Genomic DNA, 11,603 nt, shown 5'->3' with positions numbered 1-11,603 from the left:
TCAATGATTCTGCCTATTTTCATTGTCTTTGTCTTTTTATTGCTGACTTTCATACCATATCTATTACAACAGCTATTCAATTTAGTCAGAGAATCTTGCAGACTTGTAGTGGATTTATTTAGAAGTATAACATCATCTGCATAAAGCAAAGAGCTGACATTAACATCTCCAATTTTGATATCATGTTTAATACCACTTTCCTACATAATGTGATCCATACAGATAATGAATAACAGAGAGGATAATGTACATCCTTGTCTCACACCAGATTTAACATTAAACCATCTTCCTTTACTCCCTTCAATTCTAATTGCTGACTTACAACTCAAATAAAGACTAAGTATTGCTTGATATAATGCCCCATTGACACCATATAACTGTAGCGTATTGAATAGCTTCTCACTTGGCACCTTGTCATATGCCTTTTCCAAATTGACAAAATTTACATACAGATCTTTGTTATATTCCCATGCTTTCTCAACTATTTGTCGTAAAGTGAAGATCTGATCCTGACAGCCTCTATTTAGTGTGAATCCAGCTTGTTCTTCACCAAGCTTTTCTTCCACAATTCTTCTCAACCGTTTCTCAAGTATACTTGCATAGATCTTGCCAGGAACACTCAGTAGGGAAATACCTGCTGTAATTTTCACATTCAGTTTTATTTCCCTTTTTATATATGGGTACTATGAGAGCTCTACTCCAATCACGGGAATTCGACCCTGTCCAGGCTTTCTGAACTATGCAGTGCAGCCACTGTAAGACTCTTATACCACCATACTTCAGCATTTCTGGTCATATATCATCTACTCTTGCTGCCTTTCCACATTTCAAGCCTTTCATGGCTTTTTCTACTTCAAGTATGGATATGTATTACTGACTGCATGCCTGGTGATTGTTTTATACCACTGTGCTGTCATCACTGCTTGTTTCATTTAGCAGTTTTTCAAAGTAATTACTCCATACCTCAAGGATATCTTTTTCTCCAGTTTTCATGTCACCTTTATCATCTCTAACTCATTTTACAGCACTCTTTCCTCCATTCCTAAGCTTCTTCAACAACCTCCAGAATATTTTGCCACCTTCAAGATATTTATTTTCTATATTCTTGCCAAAGTCCTCCCATGGCTTTTGTTTAGCTAGTTTTGCACAGTGTTTAGCATTCCTGCATGTCTCTATATTCTCTAAGAGCACAAGCCGACTTATTTGAGAGGAACTTTTGATATGCTTCTTTTCCTTCACTGCCTCTTTAACTTCCTGTGTCTACCAGGGAGTTCTGATTTTTTTATCCTTGCAGACAACCTCACCACATACCTCTCTGGCAGAATCAATCAATGTTTTCTTCAGAGTTTGCCACTGAATCTCCAAGGTTTGATTCCTGTTCTCAAACTCTTTCATTTTTTCTTCAATAATCTTTGTGTATTTTAGTCTACAGTTCACATCTGAGAGTTGCTCAACTTTTATTCGCTTTAAAACTTTCTTACATGTTATTCTTTTCAATATGAAATTCAATTTTATTCTGCTCAAGACTAAATAGTGATCACTTCCAATTTCAAATCCTCTGTACACTCTGGTGTCCTGCACCAGGAAAAAAACATCACTGTCAACAATAACATAGTCAATGAGACTTTTCTTATTCCTTGCCTCTTCTCTCCATGTGAATTTGTGCACATTTTTATGTTGGAACATGGTGTCAGTAATAACCAGCCCATGTCCTGAGCAGAAATCGAACAGATATTTGCCATTATTATTAGCTTTGCTTTTTTCTCCAAATTTTCCCAAAATATTTTTGTATGTCTCACAATCATTTCCTACTCTGCTATTTAGATCCCCAACAAGGACCAACTTTAGCTTTTTCATTGTGTCAGTTGCTCTTTCTAAAGCATCAAAAAATTCCTCCACTTCTACCTTAAGCACAAACTTCTTAAGCACACACTTCTACCATAGGCACAAATAAGTCTCATTTTCCAGTTCCCCATTCTCATATTTGCCCACATTACTCTACTTGAGACTGACTGCCATTCAAGAAGATTAGCCTCGTATTTTGTGTTGAATACTATGACTACTCCTTCTTTTCCTTGATTGTCATTGCCTGAATATAACATTTTGTATTTATTGCTCAAAAAGGTCTCACTAGTTTTGGTCTTTTTTGTTTCAGTCACCCATGTTATGTCGATCTGGTATACTTATCTAATTCCTCAGCTAGCTCCATTTCTTTGCCCTTCAGGCTTCTTACATTGATAGTACCGATTTTTAACTTTGGTGTTTAGTTGTGGTTTGTTTTCAGATTTGTTCCAGTAGCTGACTTTTTGCTGTTCGCCTTGGTTCCCTTGCAAAAACAACCGGGGGCCTTGTTTAACCGGGTGATGCCTCAGCCGGCATGAAATTTTGTTATGTTGTACCATCATATTTTTTTATTTTGGTTTAACCAATAAGAATACAATTTGGTCGGCTAAATCCCAAATTGCCAGCCCATCCTCGTTCGTTCAGTATCCAAGTAGATACCCAACAGGGTGCACCACGAGAAGGTGAGGATTGGACATTAGGTCAGAAGCCCTGGTCCGTTCTCCGCATTCCTTTAACGGCTATGTGGAGGTCTCCTCTCAGTTATATGGCTTTGACCCTTAAGCACCCCTGTATCGACTGGATAATCCAGCAAATATTGATGAGATTAGTTGAATATATATTCAACTCCGATAATGAGAATGATAAGAGTCAAATGTGAAGATGAAAGTGATTTAGAAGATGGTGATTATGTGAAAGTTCGTTCAGAAGATTCGGATACCGAACAAGATATGAATTAGACACAAACGAAGAGTATTTTCTTGGAAAGGATAAAGAATCAAAATGGAGGAAAAATCCTATAAGAAGATGGAATATTTTGTGTCAATTTCCGTTAGTTCAGCCAAACGCAAAAAAAAATGCCAACACAGAACTGAATTGCTTTTTCTGATGATATTTTTGATCTAATCTTATTATATACAAATACATACATACATTGATTGTATTTCGTAATGGTATTCAAGAGAAAGAGATGTTAAACGAATAGACTAAACAAATTTGAAATCATTTCAGGCCTCTTATATCTAGCTGGTTTACCTCGCAAAAATTGGCTAAATTTTTATTCTTATATTTTAAATGAAAATAAATAAACCCTCGTGTTATAGTTGCATTTTTTTTTCATCACATGGTAATGAATGTATCTCTCAGATGCATTCATTACTATTATATATACATAGAAGATAGTTATTTATATATATAGAACGATCACAGACATTTAATGCACGAATTCACAATTTCAAATGAAAACGACAAGCTTAGGAGACAACTTCGAGCTATAACATGGAACTAGGAATTGAGCGATAAGGAAATGAATGCTGCATGGGAACTTGCAAAGAAATACATAATAGCATCAATGTAAGAATGTATCCCAAAAGGCTGAATAAGGTTGGTGTAAAATGGATGAATGTGGAGCTTAAGCATAAAATCTGGAAAAAGAAAGTCCTTTGGAGGAAGTACAAGATGAATAATGGTAATCAGTCACATGAAGAATATAAAGAACAAGCCAGGAGAGTGACTCAGTTAGTAAGAAAACAAAAGTAGAGTACTAGCAGAAATTGGCAAATCAGGCTAAGAAAAACCCTAGAGTTCTTTAGATATGTGGGAAGCGGAAGGAAAAATGATCATGGAAAGATGAAGTTAAGGGATAAAAGTGGTAGAATGGTAACTGCTGCAGAAGACATTGTTGAGGTATTCAGTGATCAATTTATAATTGTGTTTCATCTTGATCAGGGTGGAATCATGAGGAACTTAAGTGTGGAGGACATAGGAGAGGATAGCTTAATTGTGAGTGAGCAGGAGGTATTTGAGGAAATAAATAATCTTGATGTTAATAAGATGATAGGATTTGATGAAATATCACCACGCATCTTAAGAGAATGTTCCAGGGAGCTGGCAGTAACATTGGCATGCCTGTTTAACAAAAGTTTTGCAACATCACAAGTTCCAAGGGAGTGGAAGGAGGGTAAAATTGTTCCACTGCATAAAGGGTGGTGATGATAAGGCTGTAGCTTCAAATTATAGACTGGTCTGTATATCTGGAGTTGTGGTGAAGGACCTGGAGAGATTGGTGAGAAGTAGGATACAGAAATGGGCTGATAACAGCAGTATTCTCTGTGGTTATCAGCATGGGTTTATTATGGGGAGATCATGTTTCATTAACTTATGTACTATAGCAATCTGACAAATACCTTGGACAGAGGAGATACATATACAGGGTGTTCGGGATAAATTTGAGAGTTTCGTAAGGAAAAAGAAAATCTTCTTTGTATCTATTAAATTTAATGAATTGACAAAAAAAATTACAGGCAGAGTTAATTACAATACTATCAACAAGATTTACTCAAAATAACCACCATTAGCATCGATCACAGCTTCAATTCTGCTTCGGAACCTCGAACAAGCTGATGCTACAGTCTCCTTGGGAAGGGCCGCAAAAACTGTTTTAATTTTATCCATTAACTGGGCTTTTGTATTACTGGAAGTGCGATTGGTGTCTTTTTCAACTGCGCCCCATACAAAATAATCCATGGGGTTAAGGTCTGGGGAGTTTGGAGGCCAAACATTTGGACTGGTGAAGTCGTAGAAATTTTCAGACAACCATTTTTGACTTTTCCCGGAGGTGTGGCAAGGGGCCGAATCCTGCTGCCATACATACGGCCTACCATTGGCTACCCTTGTTATCCAGGGCTTGACTACAGTTAGCAACTCCACGAACAAAGCCCGAATTCCAATGCCAGGGTTCTTCAACACCTGTTCCTGCAGATTTGCGAGGAATTCTGCTGTACGAACGCAATCAGATCGTCTGCTAGGGATCTTTCTTCTTGCTACATCCTCGTAGTCACCATTGCAAGTCTCTAGTTCATGCCTGATTGTTTTTACTGTATTCAGGGAGCATTGGGCAGCAGTCGTAATATCCTTATTTTGATGGCGGGCACGAATCATCATGATACAAGTTATTCTCTTCCATGATTCAGGTGGGTTCCAGCTATCCATCCTTTCTGACATCTTGTATATGAATGAAGAAGGGTCCAAACTTTTAAATGAAGAGAAGTGTGTGTTAATACATGTAACTTACGGAAAAATATAATTAATTATAAATATGTCAAATTTATCCCGAACACCCTGTACAGTGGTGTACTTGGATTTTGCAAAGGTTTTTGATAGACTGTCGCATGACAATCTCTTAATTAAATTGAAAGAGATGGGATTGGATAATAGACTTCTGTGTTGGATCAGTGACTGGCTGTCAGATAGGTATCAAAAAGTTGTATATGGGGGTGCAGTATCTTGAAAGAGAAAGGTCACCAGTGGTGTGCCACAGGGATCAGTTTTGGGGCCATTGTTGTTCAATTTGTATGTTAATGATATCGGGTTGGGTTTAACTAGTGATATCCAGCTGTTTGCAGATGATGCAAAACTGAGGAAAGCAATGCACACTCAGGCTGTTGTTAATGCCTTACAAGAGGACTTGAATAGATTGCATGAATGGGGAGATAAGTGGAACTGTCAGTTCAATGTTGCCAAGTGTAAGATTTTGAGATTTGTGTGTGACATCATGTATTTGGAATTTCCCTGGGGGAATATGTGTCAATGGCTTCAGTTCTTGTGTTTTGGTTCACTTATGGGTGATGGTAGAGATAAGGATTTGTGTTGTGGGTGTGTGTTGTTTTCAGATGTAGATAAGTGGTGTCATTTGTTGTTGACAATAAGTGACTGTAGAGATAAGGATTAGTGTCGTGATTGGCGGGACACTTCTGATCAGATCAAGATAAGATAATAAATCGTGACATGATGTTTGTTATTATCAGATGAAGATAAGTGACGTCATTTGTTAGCTGTAAATAAGTGACGTTATTGTTTTGAGTGGGAAAGGAAGATATTAGTGGATAAGGATTTGTGGTGTGCTTGGTCGGATACTATGAACAAAATAGGGGTAGGGTGAATGTCGGGGGAAGTGACGTTAGTGTCTTGGATGTGTATTGTCATGCTTTGTAGATAAGTAAATGGTTTGTGTATGGCATTATGGGTGATGGATAGCAATAAGATAAATTTTGGAATGTTTGGAATTTTGCAAACCCAACACACCATGTGATGTCCCTTCTGTCAGGGACATCACATGGTGTGTTGGGTTTGCATAAAGCATTGTAGGTGATATTTAGAGAAGTAATCGTGACGTTATGTGTTTGGAAATTTCTGCAGGACATGTCTCTCTGTGATATCACATGGTGTTTTGGTTTACCTATGAAATTGTGAGCAATGTTTTTGAGATAAGATATCTTTAGAATTTTCCCAGGGTGACACACATCTGTTATTGTCGTCATGTTTTGTTTTTGGTTGTCTATAGATGGCATAATAATTTTCCAATACATTTTGGGGTATTTCTTTCCTGTTAAAGGGTGGGAATTCTTAGAGTAGAGTGATGATGGCGGCAGTGATTAGGGTTTTCTGAATAATTTAATTATATGCTGGTGTCTCTCAAACACACTTTCTTTTTGTTTTACATAGCTCATACATATTTTATTCTAAAGACTGGGAATTCTTAGAGTATAGCAGCGTTTTAGGCTTTTCTGAATAATTTAATTATATGCTGGTGTCCCTCAAATGCATTTTTTTCTTCCCATAGCTCATACATGTAATATTCATATTCTAAAGACTATGTGAATCCTTTCTAGAAATTCTAATGATAATTTAAATTAGTCTTTCCAGAATGGCTCTTCTAAATGTGAATATTCCAGAATAGTTGAATTTTATATCCACAACACAAATGCTCACACAGAACAATATTTCTGTAAATAACCAGAAAATATAGTTGACTACATCATTTAGTTCCCACCCATTTGGTTCTGTTCATTTTCATTGAGATGACTCATTAATTTCCAGGAACTATTGTTAGTCATTTTGTATTCAACTAATCACATCCTGTATTTAGATGACTTGCAGTATTGTTCAAAAGGTATAATTTCCCACGAGTTTTATTCCCCGCGGTTCTGGAGCTTCTCTGATTACCAACATCGTGGAAGAAAAGTAAACTGTGCTTGCCTTTCTGTTAATCTCATTTATTTCCGGTCTTAGTTTTTCGAACTCTATCGCACTATGGATTTGTAGGGAAGACCTCTGCACCCTCTTGACTACCTTTTCATTTCCACCACCTAGTGCTATTTTTTTTCCCCATCCCAGCAATTTCGGACATATGAGTGAGCGAACTAGTCACATGGTCTAACATCAAAAATACTTTTTGAGGATAAAATACTCAACATAATAAGGACAAATAATATAGAATACCCTTTGAGCCACAGATAAGATTTGCCCTGTGATGTCTCAAAGTAAGATAATCTCACATCAACATCATATCCAACAGCATGTAGAAACATGTCTGAATGAACTGTGCGAAAGTTTGATTTTGGAAGGAACGGTCCGGGTTAAGGGTCAGGTAAACAGTACTATAAGGAAAAACAAACGAGTCAAGTGACTGCAGTTACACCAAATTTGTTTAGGCAGTGCAGCTATCATGTTGTGGTGTTTTGTGTCCAGTAAAGTAAAATAACGGGTGAGCCACAAAAGTCATTGAAATTTTCTTTCTTCAGGAAAATAGCACGAGACAAAATTCTTCATAGCTCTAAAAGGATGGAAACCGATTATTTTTTTAGAAGACACGTACATTGTGATGTATTTATCCAGGACTCCTTGGAAAAAGTTATGCAGGAAGTGGTCTGATATCCTCGGTGAGTGCTATATTCTGAAGTGCCAAGATGGGGAACTAATACTCGATTATACAGGAGCTGATGGAAGTAAAGCTTTCTCTATTAGTTGTGAAGAAGCTGAGAGATTTTCAACAAAAATGTATGACATTGATAATCATTTACTATTTTTGGAAACTGAATTACCAGCTATTTGTAACTTGGGGAAAATTATCGCTAATCATTTAAATTCATCAATGGTAAAATTAGACTTTTGAGATTTTATCCAATTTGACAAAGATTCTTTATTTTGGGACATTTACGAACATTTTACAAAACTGTTTGTATATATTTGTTGACAAAAGAATACACAGAAAGTTTAGGGAGGCATGGTATCATTTCTGGACTGACACAATATCAAATGTATGGATCTGTGCTTACCATGGTATCCAATCTAAAAACTTTTGCGTGACCAGCTATTTTGATGTAACGTAACCAAGAAACAGTGAGTAACGAAAATTTTCTTTATTGAACTCTGAAAATGTCAAGCGTGCAAACTAAATATTGTGAAATATTTTTAGGTAATTACATGTTTCGATTTTTTCTCTGAATATACTTGCATATTTTATTTTGCTGAAATACTATTTACAATTGTAAACTGAAATGTGTGTTTTTAGAAAGGGGATGGTAAATCCCTTTGTTTTTATAGCCGGGTACGAAACTCGGATCGAAATCCATTGCGTTTCATGCCAAAAAAACTATCGGCGAGCCCATGTTTAAATGATCACTTGGGTAGTACAACACCAGGGCAACTCCATGCAAAGGTGGAGCAAGCTCCGTCACCAACTTTAATATTCTCTCATAATGTAAAACCCAGCTCCTAAGAGATGTATATATATTGTTTTACATTATGAGAAGAGGTCACTTCCCAGACTGGTTTCAACCTTTTTTGATGTCTCATCAGTGAGTAGGTAGACCTGGAATATCAAGGTTTTAAGTGAACACAAACTTGCATACCTCTGCTATCGAAGTGGTGTACTCCTATATTTATTGCTAATTACTAATTTAATAAGCCGAAAGGCTATTTTACTGGCAAATATGTTAATAGAAAGGGGGATGGTAAATTCCTTTATGTTTTTATGTTTTTCGATCCGAGTTTCAATACGAAACTCGGATCGAAATCCATAGTTTCATGCCGAAAAAAACTATCGGCGAGCTCAAGTATAAATGATCACTTGGGTAGTACAACACCTATTTCTATTAACATATTCACCACTAAAATAGTCTTTCGGCTTATTAAATTAGATGTGTGTTTTTGTTATTGTTTTTCCACGGTGAATTTTTTATTCAGTTATTCTGATTAGAATTTGATATTTAAATCCATAATTTTATACTGTAATGCATTCTGTTTAATTATTGTAAAAAAAAAAAAAAAAAAATCGCTACTGTGAAATTAATGCCAGGAACAGAAAAAAAAGTTGAAAACTGATATCCATGTAATTGATTATTTTAGAAATTGTCTAATGCTACCTATTGACATTTGAGTTATCTGAAAACAATTCGTTCACATAATCGAAAATCCAAACTGTCAGAATTTGGTTGTTTTATAGAGACACAGCAGATAATTAACCCAAAAACTTGACTTAAACTCTTAAAGTTTAGTATAGAAAAAATATTTGTACTCTCCAGATAACAAATACAAATTTTACCTTTCCCCATACAAAGTAAGATAAAAACACACCAACAGTATATCCAATGGCATGTGAAAACATGTCATTGAGTCATCTGGGAAAAGGTTCATTTTTGAAGGAACAGTCAGGGTAAGGTATAGTAAGGGTAAACAGTACTATAAGAAAAAACTGTAGAGCCGAGTGACTTTGGACTTAAGGTAATCGTTCATCCACTGCAGCTGCTGTATTGTGTTCTGGTGTTTTGTGTTCAATAATGTAAAAATAATACTTTTGGATACATAACGAAAGATTCTGTGCTTTTAATAATGCTCAGAAATATATGTATTGGTTTCAAAAAATTAAAAATGCAACCCTTAATTTTACTACAGTAATAAATTCCCAATGATCACCAAATGAAAATTAACTTTCAGATGAGAGACATTGTCAAAAACCACATGATGGCAATCAGGCCCGTTTCTACATTTTGTGAGGCCCTGTGTGAAATGGAAAAGCAGGCCCCCTGAAAGTTAGTAACATTTATGGAAATTTTAAATGGTAGAGATGTTAATTAAATCAAATATGAAAAATGTTTATGCACATAAATAAACAAGTATGCTCTTTAGCATCAATTTAAGTAAAGGGAAAAAATTAGTTAAAAAATAAAAGTGTTTGTATGTACATGATGTATTATTTTTTTATGTAAGCACACATTATCATAGAAATACACCAGAACACTGATTTATTTAATAATATAAAAATATGAAAAAATATCCATTTTTACTATAAAGAATGAAATATCTATAACAACTTATAAGATTTAAAAGAAATCTTAATATATTAAATTTTATTTAACCTAATGCGCTTATCAATAAAATCATTTATAATGCTATCAAAATTCAAATTTTTTGCAATTTCATGCTCTATAGATGTTATTGCCAGGGACGACAAGCGTTCTTAAGACATAGAATAAAAACAAATAGGTTTTTATTAATTTTAATTTGGAAAATGACCTTTCTGCTGATTCGACCGTAACTGGACTGGTCAATAATATTTTAAATGTCGTAGTAATATTTGGATAAATATCTGACAAATTATTTGCAATTATGAATTTTAAAATATTAACGGTGCATCTTCTGGAACAATATTTCTAAAAATAATTAATTCATTGTAAAATTCAGATTCATCAATATCTGTATTTAATTTTTGATACAGCTGTTTGCAGCAAAATTTTAATTAATTTTCTGTCATTTTTCTTATTAATTTCATATCATAAAGAAATTAAAATGATTTTTCGTGAATTTCATACAATTCAAATCTTTTTTTGACAGATTGTAGAGCAGTATCTAAAATTACAAAAAAAAATTATCCTAAAATTATCTTTTTGTTATCACCTATGTGTGATTCATCAGGCGTTTCATAATCAAAAAATACTTTTCTTCAACGTACTCGGCTTTCTTTAAATTTAATTTCTATTTCTAATAGATTTGAGAGTTCTGTAGCAATCTCTAAACAGCTATCAAATCCTGATATTCTCTGCTCTTCAAAGTACTGCACTCACTCTTTAATATGCTTAGTTTCTATGTCTATGGACATTTTTGCATTTTGTAATACTTCACTTACTAAATTAACTTTTGACAAAAGCTCATAACCAAATTACAAGGCTTAGTATAAACTCAAATGAATCTATTTATTCATATATTGAAATCACTTCTACTTTAATAGTATTATCTGATTCAGTTTTAAATAATTCTTTTAGTGCATTTAAAAATTCTGGAATTTGAAATAGTACAGCTCTAACTGATTCTATTCAACATTCCCATCTTGTATCACATAACGGTTTTAGAGTTAATTGTTTAACAAATTTCTTCAATATGTCCCAACATGAAATTGAGGCAGCAAATAATACATATTTTTTTGTATAACATTAAAAAAATGTATTGCTATAGTTAATGATTTTGCGACATCCCCTAAAATCCAATTTAAATTATGACAGGCGCAAGGAGTATAAAATGCCTTTTCATTTTCATTTAAAATGTAAGCATGGACTCCCTTATATACTCCTTTCATATTTGCCCCGTTTATCATACCCTTGCCCTCTACAATCTGACTTACATTGATAATTTAAGATTTAATTTATTCAAAAGTGATTTTATATTTTCATATATAACTTTATCAGTAGTGTGTTAGATCCTGAATG

General features: G+C 34.6%; 1 protein-coding gene across 3 annotated transcripts in view; it reads left to right on the top strand.

Annotated features, from left to right (window-relative positions):
- LOC150094991 (uncharacterized) overlaps positions 1-11,603 on the top strand; it is a 41,267-nt gene that overhangs the window by 1,817 nt on the left and 27,847 nt on the right. Inside the window, exon 1 of one of the 3 annotated variants that reach the window (XM_090411126.1) lies at positions 8,008-8,241. The exons of 1 other annotated variant lie outside the window; for it this stretch is intronic. The gene's annotated coding sequence lies outside the window, so the exon portion shown is untranslated. Of the gene's footprint in view, positions 1-8,007; positions 8,242-9,887; positions 9,933-11,603 lie in introns of those variants that run through there. One more of the 3 variants, XM_090411125.1, reaches the window with a different exon arrangement.

Source organism: Typopeltis vanoorti, chromosome 21 (genome assembly GCF_054136105.1).
Source record: "Typopeltis vanoorti isolate ZY-2024b chromosome 21, IOZ_Tvanoo_1.0, whole genome shotgun sequence".
Classification (NCBI taxonomy): Eukaryota; Metazoa; Arthropoda; class Arachnida; order Uropygi; family Thelyphonidae; genus Typopeltis; species Typopeltis vanoorti.
This window is presented reverse-complemented; position numbering and strand designations above follow the sequence as displayed.